Consider the following 14,388-nt stretch of genomic DNA (forward strand, 5'->3'; position numbering starts at 1 on the left):
CTACAGGCATCTACACTATCTCCTTCTCACTGTGCATCTGTGTCCCAGATGGTTGCAATGTTTCCCATAGTTTATTTTTATACTCTATGAAGCCTGTAAAATCTGTGCCTGATTTAAAAAAAAAAAAAAAAAAATCTGCTAATGGCCAGTATATAAATGAAGTGATAGGGGATGTTAACTGTGTTGATCAGCTTTCACATCACCGTCCTATAGGAATTCCTCATCCATCATTCAGCTTTTATTTTTTTTTAAGATTTTATTTATTTATTTGATAGACAGAGATCACTAGTAGGCAGAGAGGCAGGCAGAGAGAGAGAGAGAGAGGAGGAAGCAGGCCCCCCGCCGAGCAGAGAGCCCACAGGATCCTGGGATCATGACCTGAGCCGAAGGCAGAGGCTTTAACCCACTGAGCCACTCAGGCGTCCCCCATCATTCAGCTTTAATGCATAGAGAGTCCTACTCATTTCGGCATCAGCATGTTTTTGCAACACAATTGTAGTGTAGGTATAATTGTGAGAATAAGGAGCAAGTATACTCAGTGCTCATCAAAGGTTGGCATCAGAGTCTATTGGGTCGAATAGGGGTTTCCCCATACAAAACATCTTGTTTTGTTTCTTTCCCTCCATTAGCACATGATTAATTACCTCACCACTGTGTGTTCCTTTTGTTTTTGTTTTTGTTTTTCAATAAGAATAATAATGCCAGCTACAATGCTGGGATGTGATGCTATGAAACCCAATGACATTTCCTCAAGTGTTAGTATATAAGAGGAGATACAGGCTAAAAATACAACCAGGAAAACCTTGGATGCTTTAGTAAATAATAAAGCTATAGAATTTATAATGAAAGCATTCTTCACTTTAAGGTTGATAAATGGACACACCAATAGGCTTTCCAAAGTACTATCAGCTCAGTGACCCTATCAGAAACAGAAGGACACACTGAATAGAGCATCCCAATATTCTTGCCATCGTTACCATCGAATAGGAATCATTTTGGAATGCTCAACATAAGATCCACAAAGAACTTGTAATCTAGTGATAGAGCCTATCTTCAGGGAACATACACTCTAAATCAACTAACAGTGTCCTTTGGGTAAATGAGAAAAATGTAAAATTGAGCAAATATAGTTTTGGAGAAGTCAAACCTCTTATAGGAAGTAATCTCAGGATGGCTATTTAAATGCCAGCACCATAAGTCTGTAGTGGGATGAAGTTAAAGTAGTTGAAATAAGAATAGACATAAAGATTGGATCAAGAGGGCTGACAGCACATGCACTTACCCCTCCTTTCCACTTCTTTCATTATTTCTCTCCAACTTCCTTCTTGCCCAGCTCCCCAGGGAGCAAGTTTTCCTTCTTCCTCTAAAATATTAGAGGCAGAGTACCATAAACAAGAACAGCGGCTACTGACATGTGAACAGGGAAACCTAACGATGAATGGGAATACAATCAAGAAACATCAGATACGTGGAAGAAAACAGCACAATCAAGGGGAAACCAAATTCCCTAACAATAACAGAAAAAATTGTATATTTATAGAACAAATCAATAGTAATGCCAGAGAGAGAGTACGAGTGGGGGCAGGGGTAGAGGGAGAGAAAATCTTAAGCAGGTTCCATGCTTAGTAGACCCCAATGGAGGGCTCAGTCTCACGACCCTGAGATCATGACCTGAGCTGAAATCAAGAGTCATGTGCTTAACTGACTGAGCCACCCAGGCGCCCCTGACAGCTAATATTTTAAACCAATGACTGAAATCAAGAAAGATGATTTTCTTATCTTTCTTTGTCTCATCTGAGCATAAAGCAATGTTGCCCATTATTTTCTGTGCCCTGGAACAGTTTGTATAAGATATTTGTTCCAAGAGATTTCAGAAACTACACCTAAACTATTAAATGTACCTTAAACCTTTGGCAGGGAGAATAGCATTTTGAATTTTATTTCATTTTTTTCCTATGGTTATTGGTCTGTACAAACTTTTCACTTTACTTTCAGCCAACTTTGATAATTTCTATGATCATGTTATCTCTTTCATCCAACTTTTAAAGTTAATGAAATAAAGTAATATCTATTTCTAATTTAAAAATCTTTTCTGTATCTGTACTTAAGGCTTACAGATATCTCATTCACCAGCTTTTACTTTTAGGCTTTAGGGTTAGTCTGCTGACCTCCTCAGGCAGCTGTAAATTGAGCAATTGCTTCTTTTTTTTTTAAATTTTTTTTTATTTCAATGCCCCCCCACACACCCTGCCGAAGCTCAGAGAGCTCTCTCTGGCCTCCCACCTCCCAGTTGAGCAATTGCTTCTAAATGTTTTCTACAACTGCCCATAGAGGACAGGCTTTTCTGTACTGGGTGAGCTACAAATCATGTCAAATAAAGATAACCTTGTAAGTAGGATCTTCTAGAGAACCACCAGACTTGTTAATAATGACAGTTCTCTGTGAATAAGGCTTTAAAGGAACTCCCTAATCCCATTCTTCCTTCTTCAGTGGCTGGCAGGTGCTAGGTTTCACTGTGATTGTGGACTCTTGCTTTTCAAGGTTACAAGAGCAGAGGGGACTGGGGCACCTTGGTGGCCCAGGCAGTTAGGCATTTGCCTTCAGCTTGGCTCATGATCTCAGGATCCTGGGATTGAACCCCAAGTCGGGCTTCCTGCTCAGCAGGGAGCCTGCTTCTCCCTTTCCCTCTGCCTCCTCCTCTGCCTGTGTGATCTCTCTCTCCCTCAAATAAATAGGCAAAATCTTAAAAATAAATAAATAAAATAAAATAGAAGAGGAGGGAGGAGTGTAGACCAAGTTAAAACACCAAAGAGCTCAATGTTCTTACTGAGATTCCAACATTTAACTTAAATACATCCTGGATTGCTGCAAAACTTTGCCAAAGTTCCAAAAAAAGTTGATTCTGAATTTTTTTTTTTTTGCCAGTTTTCTCATTGCTTTTATGGAGAAGATAGTGTTTGAAGGTACTTACTACTACATTTCCCTTCATGTCACCCTCTTATTAGCTGTTTAATGGCTGTAGAATCTATAGTGATGTCCCTACCTAATTTCTGATGTGTGTCTTCCTTCTTTTTTATTGTTGTCCATCTTGCTAGAACTTTATTAATGTTAATGACTTTTTTCAAATAAACATTTTTTGTTTCATTGATTTTTCTCTTGTTTTCCTATTTTCAATTTCATCATCTTCTACTCTGATCTTTATTTTTGCCTTTCTTATACGTTTTCGGAAGTTATTTTTCTCCTCTTTCTTTCCTTTATTTTTTTGTCTTTGTTTTTTTCAGATAAGAACTCAAATAACTGATTTGAGACCTTTGCTCTTTTCTAGTGTCACCACTTTAGTACTATGAAATTTCCTCTCAGAATTGTTTCCAGGATGCCTGAGTGGCTCAGTTAGTTAAGCATCTGCTTTTGGCTGAGGTCGAGATCCCGGGGTCCTGGGATTGAGCCCCACATTGTGCTCCTTGCTTGGCAAGGAGCCTGCTTCTCCCTCTCCCTCTGCCTGCCACTCTGCTTACTTGCGCTCTCTCTGTCAAATAAATAAATAAAATCTTTAAAAAAAAAAAACTGTTTTCTGGGGCGCCTGGGTGGCTCAGTGGGTTAAAGCCTCTGCCTTCGGCTCAGGTCATGATCCCAGGGTCCTGGGATCGAGCCTCGCATCGGGCTCTCTGCTCAGCAAGGAGCCTGCTTCCGCCTCTCTCTCTGCCTGCTTCTCTGCCTATTTGTGATCTCTGTCTGCCAAATAAATAAATAAAATCTTTAAAAAAAAAAAAAAAAACTGTTTTCAATGCATCCCACGTATTTTGATATGTGTTTTAATTTATTTTCAGTTCTGCATATTTATTTTAAATTTTCTTTGAGACTTTCTCTTTGATCTATGGGTAATTTAAAAACAAAATTTTTTTTATTAACATATAATGTGTTATTTGCCCCAGGGGTACAGGTCTGTGAATCATCAGGCTTATACACTTCACAGCACTCACCATACATAGCACATACCCTTCCTAATGTCCATAAACCAACCACCCTATCCCTACCCCCTCCCCCCAGCAATCCTCAGTTTGTGAGATTAAGAGTCTCTTATGGTTTGTCTCCCTCCCAATCCCATTTTGTTTCATTTTTTTCCTTCCCTACCCCCAAGCCCCCCACTTTGCCTCTCAGATTCCTCGTATCAGGGAGCTCATATAATTGTCTTTCTCTGATTGACTTATTTCACTCAGCATAATACCTCTAGTTACATCCACATCATTGCAAATGGCAAGATTTCATTTCTTTTGATGGCTGCATGGTACTCCATTGTGTATATACACCACATCTTCTTTATCTATTCAACTTAAAATAAATTGCAGCATAAAGAATATATTTTCTGACCATAATAGACTCAAGCTACAAATTAGAACAACAGAATAATTAAACAACACACTTCAAAATTACCCATAGGAGACCTATATTTAATTTCCTCGTGTTTATAACTTTTTCTGTTCTAAAATTTGTTTTATGACCCAGGTTATGGTCTAAATTATGAATATTCATAGGTTTTTTGGGGGGAGAAATGTGTATTCTGCTGTTATTGGGTACAGTATGCAATATGTATATCAATTAGATTCATTGGTCAATGCGTTATTCAGATTTTCTGTATCCCCACTAATTTTTAGTCTGGCAGTTCTATTAGTTGCTGAAGAAGGATATTAAAGTTTCTAACTTTAACTGTGGATTTGTCAGTTTCTTTTTTTTTTTTTTTTAGCTCAAGTTTTTGTCTCATTTCTTCTAAATGGTTTGGCTGATACACACTTAGGATAGTTACATCTTTTGGTGAATTGATTCTTTTATCATTATGCAATTCCTTTCTTTGTATCTGGGAATTTTCTTTCCTCCAATTCTACTTCATCACATATTAGTAAAGTCCACTGTCTAAAAAACTAAAATTCTAAATTAAAAATAAGTAAATTTTAATCATTTAAATGTAATATCAAGAATGAAATAGGAGATATCACTACACATATTTTTAATAATCTTAATTATGACACTTTAATTTTTAAATTGATGTTTCCATGGGATATATTTTTACATCCTTTTACTGTCAACCTGCTTAATGTTATTGAATTTGAAGTGAATTTCTTTTAAACAGCATATCGTTAATCTTTTTATCAGACATTCTGCCATTTTCTGATGTTGGATAGTATATTTGCTAGTGACAAATTCCTTTAGTTGTCCTTTATCTGAGGTCTTTATTTCCCCTTTATTCTTTAGATCTCACTGGTGATAATGAATTTGCAGCTGACTTTTTTTTTTTCTTTCATCACTTGAAAAGTATGTGTCACTTTCTTCTGGTCTCCCTGGTGGCAGATGAGACCCACTGTCATTTTAATTGGTGCATCCCCATAGGAAGTGCTTCATTTATCTGTGCTTTCAAGGCTTTTTTTCTTTGCTTTTGGTTTTCAGAAGTTTAATTACAATGCCTGTGGTAGGCAAAATAACACCTCCAAAGACATTCAGGCTCTAATGCCTATTACCTGTTAATGTATTACCTTACATGGCAAAGGGGCTTTGTAGATGTATTTATTAGGTTAAGGTCTCTGAAGTGGGAAGATTATCCTGGTTTATCTGGGTGAGTACAACCAAATTTTCCCAGCTATAGTCAGAGAACAATGTGACAGCTAAAGAAGGCACAGAGAAATGTGACATTGCTGGCTTTGAAGATGGAGCCAAATAACATGGGCAGCCTCTAGAATCTGGAAAAGGCAAGGAAACACATTCTCCCCCAGGAACGTAGCAACCTGATTTTAGTCTGATGAAATTTATACTGGATTTCTGACTTACAGAACTATAAGGTAATAAGCTTGTTATGTTTTTAATTTGTGGTAACTTGTTATGACAGCTATAGAAAACTAGTACCATATGTCTTGATTTCATTTTCTTTGGGTTTATTTTATTTGAGATTCATTATGTTTCTTGAATCTACAAGTTTGCATCTTTCACCAAATGTGCACTGATTATTTCTTTTATTCTTTTAGTTCGACTTCCCTTCTTGTCTCTTTGGGACTCCAGTGATAATAATGCCAGATCTTCTATTATTCATAATAATTCTGTAGGGCCCTGTCCCTTCTTCTGAGTCACTTTTCGCTGTTTATTTTGGGAGAGTTTTATGGATCTATCCTCACATTTATCAGTTCTACCCCCTGTCATCTATGCTATTAGAGAATATACTCTGAGCTTACCCAGGAACTTTGAGACTGTTCTGTTCTAATTCTGTAGAGACTACTCCCATTCTGCCAATTGTTTTCAGACCCACTGTACAGGTTTCCACACAAGTGGGGGTCCATTGTTGCACTCTTCTTTCCCCTCCACAAACTGCGTATCTCATGTGGGACCTGTGAAGGCCTTCTTTTTGGCAGATGGTCTGTCCTACTTATACATACTTTAGGTCTTGTGGGATATCTTGCCACTTAGTTTTACTGAAGATGTGGTCCATGGGTTTTCTTTTGCTGGCTTCATTTTTGTGTCCATTTTTAGGAGGAGATTTAAAGGAGAGAGAAAATTATGATGCCATTAGAATTTTGCATCCTTCTTTCAGAATAAGAAATCCTTCTTTTTATTTTTTCCTCAAATTTATTATTCTGAACTTAGTCTTGAGTTGAGATTTTTGACCCTGAGATTCAAACTTTAATTCTAGCCCTTATCCCTCAAACATGGGTTTATGTTGGCCTTTCTAGAGCCCAAATGTGGCCATTTCAAGTAGATAGACTTGATTTGCCCCTTGTTCTGAATACTTCACCACAGAACCCAGCTCTGACGGTGGGTATCCTGTCCAATTCAGCTATGCTCCCAGGTTCCCTCTGAGTCTCATCATTTTATTTATTCTCCTTCCTTTATAGATTAGGAAATTTAGGCTTAAACAAATTAGGAAAAAAATGCAGATTCCCAGAGTTTCTTCATAACAACATGAACTAACTTACTAGTTTATCTAATATGAACCAATAATCTCTGGCAGAAATCAGTCCCGCACTACTTCCCACTGAGCCTGAATAGGACCACAAAATCCTCATGAACACAATGTACATGGCATTCACTTTTAGACACTCCTAACCCCTATCCAGTGCTCTTTCTTTTTTTTTTTTTTAATTTTTTTATTTTTTATAAACATATATTTTTATCCCCAGGGGTACAGGTCTGTGAATCGCCAGGTTTCCAGTGCTCTTTCTAAAACACACTGTATTCTTGTTTTTAACCATGACAATAAATACACTTATTTTTTACACTTAACTTTTATACTTATCTAAGTATACCATAATACTGCCTTAATTTTTTGTGTGTGAGGTTCACTATGAATCCTAGATCCTTTTCTTTTGTTATCTCAAATAGAAAGTCCCAATTGTTTTTTTTTTTCCCACAGTTTCTCTTCCTCCCCTTCCTCCTTCCTCATTTGTGTACTTTTTTCTTTTTTCTGAGCATTCCTCCCCCAGCCCTTTTTAAACAACAAAGTGAGTGATTTAGAAAAGGAAAACTAATTTAAAACCCTAAATGTGTTCAAAATTGCCCACCAACATCTGTGAGCGATCAGCATATTTTTTTTCCCAAGGCATTTCATAAAATCTTTTAACAATATCTTCAGCATGATTTACATGGATTTGAGTGTTTTTTCCACCCACTTGTTAAGCCATACTATTTATTAAATTGCACATTTTTATGCTTCAGCACATCTTGTATTGACTATCCAGTGAGAAGAGGCTTTTAATGTTTTATTAATGACTCATTCATTTGTGGCCGGTACCTTCCTTGCTCTCACTGTTGTTGCATTACGGGATGCATGAATGAATATTCATTTGGCTCAGCATGTAGGTTTATAAAATCTGCTACCTAAGTCTTATTTTGTAATCAGAACTTCCCTCAGTGATTTTATCTACCTCTTTTCTTCCAGTTTATTTTTTTCTTTCCTTTTTACTCGACTAACAATAATACATATAAATTCTCTATCCGCCTCATACGCTTGATTTTTTTTTTCTTTTCTTTTCTGGTTTTCTGCTGAGACTTGTAATATATCAAAATACCTGAATCCCTTTTATATGATCAAGTTAGCTATAAAATAAAATTGAGAGGAGTATATCTAGGTCCCTTTGGGCTGAGAAAAAACAAGTTCTCCATGTTAAGCAATATTGCAGAAAACATATAAATACCTGGAGAAAAGTGAGGGAGTTTCATATTTTTCAAAATTGAAAAGATGATTTTCAGTTTTGTCTTGGATCTTTCTGGCCAGTACAGGGCTGGGATGGGTCCCTACTCTTGGGCACATTAACCAGAACTCCACCCAAAGACCTGAAAATGACTCCTTTCTAAAAGAGACTGATGTTACAAGAGACAGGAGTTAAATCCGGCAGCATTCCCATGCCCAAGAGTGCTGCCAACCCCAGGCCCTGCTACGAGCAACATCATCTTGCATTGAGGAATGAAGGAATGAATTATATACTGTACACTGATGAGGGTGCCAGGTAAAGCTGGTGTTTTCCAGCTGTCTTGGCTGATTCTCACAACACCCCCCTTTTAAGCCTATTTTATCAAAGACTGTCAACAAAGTTGAAGGCATGAAACTATTAAGTATTAAGGTGGAAACAAAATTCAAGGCCAGGTCTTTTAATTCCTTATCTCAACTTTTTCCCACCATTCCTCTGTGATGACATCTTCTTGACTGTTCTCCCTGATACCAAGACGACAAATACTTAACAATAGAGTATATAACTGTTGTCTATTTTAATGTATTCTTATTCTTAGATTTTGGTATAAATCCTTGCTTCATTCTGTACACTCTTGCTCATTTTGATCTTGTTTAAGTGTGTTAGATGAATATTGCTGTTTTGAAATTAAAATTATTCAGAAACCAGGGTTTATTCATATTAATATGTCTTAGAGCTTATTTGGGTAGGCGGGCTGTCCCATTCAAATTGTCATTGCCCCACTGTTGATAAGGGAAACTTCCTCTGCAGGTAGTTGGAACCCTCTGGTTCTGGCCTTGAGAGTGATTCACTGCCTTTCCCTTCACGTCGGTGGTAACTGTCTCCCCCTTCATTCCTCCAGCGGTCATTGTCCGTTTGATCTCTTTCTCACATCGTGGGAGTTGCTGTCCTTGTATGCTTGCTGGTGCCTCTGGCAACTTTCCACTGCTCTCTGAGGGGTATGGCTTGGTCTAGAACAGAGCTTCTCAAACTCAAAGCACAGCCACTCTGGTTAAAATGCATAATCTGATTCAACATACCTGAGGCAGGGCCTGAGATCTTTCATTTCTAAGTCGCTCCAGGTGATGCCAGTGATGCTGGTTTGTAGACCCCTCCTTCTGAGCAGTAAAGTTTGAGAAACCCCACTCTGCTTTCCCTATAGTATAGGCTATTCCCCATTATCCAGATTACCAAGGGGGAGCCAATTTACAGATAATCAAACATCATGGTGAAAACAAGGCCATAGTCAGCCCTTGATTATCCAGGAGTAAATTAACTGTGACAGCTATAGCAGGAACCTGAATCAGAGGGGCCGATCTCCCTAGCAGGTGTCCTTAATTAGGTTGATAATTAGGCAGCAGTTAATTAGAGTTTCTGACTGTCACAGTCCAGAAGAATGCCAGCTGGTTGGGTGGGCAGCCCAGGAATGATACTTCTTAATGGGGGCGGAACAATAAGGAGAGGACCTGAAGCCCCGTCAGCCAAGGATGTTGTGGGAGGGAGCTGGGAAGGGCCATGAGCACTAACTGGGAAGGACAGAGGTTGCTACAATAGTAGCAAAGGAGACAAAAGGAGTCTTTAGAACAACAGGGAGGAGGGGTGCCTGGGTGGCTCAGTTGGTTAAGCGACTGCCTTCCACTCAGGTCATGATCCTGGAGTCCTGGGAGGGAGTCCCACATCAGGCTTCCTGCTTAGCAGGGAGTCTGCTTCTCCTTCTGACCTCTCTCCTCTCATGCTCTCCCTCAAGTAAATAAATAAAAATTCTTTAAAAAAAAAAAAATAGCACAGAGGAGATAGCATTCAATAGGCTTATATCTGAAAGTTGGCTTCTGAGGGGTCCTATCATGACAAAAATAGGGGTGCCTACAATCTGGCCTTGGAGTACTCGCCTACCACTCTGCTCAGACTCTGAAACCCTTGTCAAGGCTACTGACCCTTGCCATGTTCACGATGTTTAATCTGACTGGCTTCTCCTAATTGGACGTGTCACTATGGATGCTTTAAATTACTCCCAAAATGATTTAATCTTGATCATTCTAATAATCTTTCAGTCTGATAATCTTTCAGTCTGACCCTTTATAGTTTATAACCATTTCTGTGTATACTAGCTTATTCAATCCTGAAAACAGTTTGGGATTGGGCAGGACATTGGTCAGTGCCTCATTCATAGATAAGAGAATTGAAGCCATAAATCACAGAGTAACAGTTTATAATTGAAACTAGAATCTAAGTTTCTTTATTCTCAGGCTGGTCATCTTCCCTTCATGTTTCCTGCATTGTCATTTCACTTAACATCCATGCTACACTGAAATAGTTTTAAATTAATCTTACTGAGTGAAGATCCTGAAGAAAACTTTAAAATATCAGTTTCTTTTTCCCCTCCTTTTCTTCTGGAATGCCTGGGGGAAGAAAGTTGTTTGCTTAAATAGCTTTCTTCTATGGGTTTACTTCATCTACTCATCAGATTAACCTAAAGCTTAGAGAAAATTAGATTCTAAAATAGGAGAGGGGTTGTTTCTGTTTCAATAGTAAATATTGTATACATGAAACAGCTTATTCTATATTATTCCATTCATGCAAAAAGTATGTATATATTTATCCCCATAATATCCCAACCATCTACTTGTTTGGATCATGGAATGGGGAGGGTATCCCAAACACAGAAGAAAACTCTCATGGAGTTTAGGAAACAGAGATAGGAGTACAGGCCACTAGAAGTTGTGGGGCAGAGTACAAGAGAGAAGAGAGTAACAGAATGAAAGAGACAAAGGGCCACAGAAATTTACATGGATGTCTCCTTGAGTCTTTCCTGAATAATAGGATATAACTCCATGAGGTAGGACAAAAGTCAGAGAGTAATGAGCTGAATGGTTCCCAGAATTCAGACAGTCCTAGAAATTATGTAAATTCACCATTAGCCAGAGTAAAGTGTCCTCCATAATCATTCAAGCCATTCAATAGAAACTTCAAAAAGAGGGGTACCTGGATGGCTCAGTGGGTTAAGCCTCTGCCTTTGGCTTGGGTCATGGTCTCAGGGTCCTGGGATCGAGCCCTGCATCGGGTTCTCTGCTCAGTGGGGAGCCTGCTTCCCTCTCTCTCTCTCTCTCTGCCTATTATGATCTCTGTATGTCAAACAAATAAATAAATAAATAAATAAATAAATAGAAACATAAAAAAGAGCCATATCTTAGAAGTAGGCCAGCCCTTAAATAAAAAAATAAATAACAATTTAAAAAATAAATAAAATCTTTTTAAAAATATTTTTTTAAATGAGGCTGCCCTATCTCTAAAATAAAAGGCACTCCAGATGAATCATAACAAAACTTAAAAGAAACATCCAAAAGAGTTGAAGATAACCTATCAGAAAAATCCCCTATACACATTTAAGAACAAACAAAAATCCAGACACTCATCAAAATAAAATTTACAATTTCCAGCATCCAATTAAGAATTACCAGACATGCCAGGAAACAGAAAAATGTGACCCATAACTAGGAGAAAAATTAGACAATAGAAGCAGGTCCAAAAATTATAGAAATGATGGAATTGACATTAAAGTACATTAAAAGAGCTACTATAATTCTGTTTAAATTAATAAAATATTAATATAGATTAATATACTAAGGAAAGAAGTAAAAAATATATAAAAGAACCAAATGGAATTTCTAGATATTAAAAACAATCTTGAGATTACTAGATGGGGTGGGGGTGAGAGGTTGGGAAGATGGTGGAATGAGAGGACCCTAAACTTAACTTGTCCCATGGATAGAACATAACTCCAAAATAACCTCCAAAATGATCTGAAGGCTGGCAGAACAAACTCCGCAAATAAAGAGAGAAGGGGCTACATCAAGGAAAGTAGGAAGAGGAAGATATGGTTTGGGACTGAAATGGACCGTGGCGGTCCGTGGTGTGTAGGGAGCAAGTGGCATGGAGAAGGGCAAAACAGACTATCACACTAGGGAGTCTGCACTGGGAAAACAAATCCCCATAACATTTGGCTTTGAAAAGTGAGAGGGGCCAAATCTCATGAGTTCTTATAATCAGCAGGACTTAGGGCCTAGAATTTTAAAAATTAGAGGGCTCGGTCTGGGTGAGTCTACAGGGCATTAAGAATCTGAGACCCCATTGTTAGGGAGACAGCATTCAAATGGCAGAGATACAGCAGGGAAGAAGCAGTTTGAAAAAATGTCATGGGCAGACTGGAGGGAGAGTGTTTACTCATCTCGGAGGGTGGCCCAGAGAGGCAGGAATCACAGGAAGACCCCTCCAGGAACAAAAGAACTGTCAGGCACCTTTTCCCTCCTCTGCCCCCAAGCACAAACACAGTACCACTTGTGGAAGCCAGCATGGCACCAATATTTCCTACCTGACTTGCTTACACCAAGTTAGCCCCCCATGATGCTTCAGCAGATCCCCACTTCCCAGTCATGTTTGCCTCAGTCCTGGTGCTGCAGGGTTCCTACCTGAGAAGCAGCACAAAACTTGCCAGCACCCTGACTTCCCACCTGCAGTTTTGGCATGGCCTTAGTTCCAGTGGCAGTGGTAACAGGTCTCATTTTGTAAGCAGACCAGCACAAATCTTGTTAAAATGTACTCCACTTAGCCAGGGAACAAACACTGCTCACAACAGGCAAAGAGAGCCTCTCCAGACAACTGGATTGAAGGGTAAAGATGCCAGAACTAAACAGTAGGGCATGAACAACACACCCAGGAATCACTCTGAAGTACCACTCCCTGGGGAACAGGACACACTGCACTGCAAGGCACTACAGGACCTCTTTTTCATAAAGTTATTACTTTCAAGGGCAAGAGATGTAACCTACTTTCCTAATACACAAAAAATAGACATAGAGTTAGACAAAATGAGAAGATAGAGGAATATCTCCCCAGTGAAAGAACAGAACCAAACCACAACAAAAGACCAAAGTGAAAATGATATAAGTAATACGCCTGATAGAGATTTTAGAGTAATGATCATAAAAATACCCACTGAACTTGAGAAAAAGTGGAGGACATTAGTGGAACCCTTTATAAAGAGATAAAAAAAAAAGAACCAGTCAGAGATGAAGAAGATATAAATGAACTTTAATATACACTTGATGAAATAAATAGAAAGCTAGATGAAACAGAGGAATGAATCAATGACCTGGAAGACTGAAAATTGGAAATTAATAAATCTGAGCAAATTAGAGTTATGCAAACTGAGAATAGTCTTAGGGAATTTGTAATTTCATCGTACATAATAACATTCATAATATAGGAGTCCCAGAAGAAGAAGAAGAGAGAAAGGGGAGTAGAAAATTTATTTGAAGAAATAATAGCTGAAAAATTTCCTAATCTGGGGAAGGACACAGATATCCAGATCCAGGAGGCACAGAGATTCTCCCTAAAAAAACTGACCCAACAAGATCCACATGACACACAATAATTAAAAGTAGTGATAAAGAAAAAGTTTTAAAGGAAGCAAGAGAAAAGACAATTAAATACAAGGGGAAATCCCAAAGGCTTTCAGCAGATTTTTCAGCAGAAACTTTTCAGGTCAGAAGAACTTGGCATGATATATGCAGAGTGCTGAAAGGGAAAACTCTGCAGCCAAGAATACTCTACCCAACAAGGCTATCATCAGAAAAGAAGGAGACATAAAGAGTTTCCAAGACAAACAAAAGCTAAAGGAGTTCATGACCACTAAATAAGTCCTACAAGAAATATTAAAGGGGACTTTTAAGTGGAAAGGAAAGACCAAAAGTGAGAGTATGAGAAGTAAAAAACAAAGCAGTAAAAATAAGTATTTCTGTAAAAATCAGTCAAGGAATTCATAAAAACAAAAGGATGTTATGATGACACCATAACCTAGAACATGGGGTAGGGAGAGAAGTAAGAAATGGGTCCAAACTTGAGCAACCATCAGAACTTGCAGAAGTTGTTATATATAACCCTATATATATAAAAGATTATATATATATATATATGTGAACCTATATAAGGTTATATATATACATATATATGTATATTTATAACATAAATACATATGTATATATATACATATACATGTATATATATATAACCTATTATAGGGTTATATATAACAACTTCTGCAAGATATATATATGTATATATATAACCTTACATAGGTTCATATATATATGGGTTATATATAACCTATATATAACTCTATATATAC

Source organism: Mustela erminea, chromosome 7, assembly GCF_009829155.1.
Source record: "Mustela erminea isolate mMusErm1 chromosome 7, mMusErm1.Pri, whole genome shotgun sequence".
NCBI classification, from domain to species: Eukaryota; Metazoa; Chordata; class Mammalia; order Carnivora; family Mustelidae; genus Mustela; species Mustela erminea.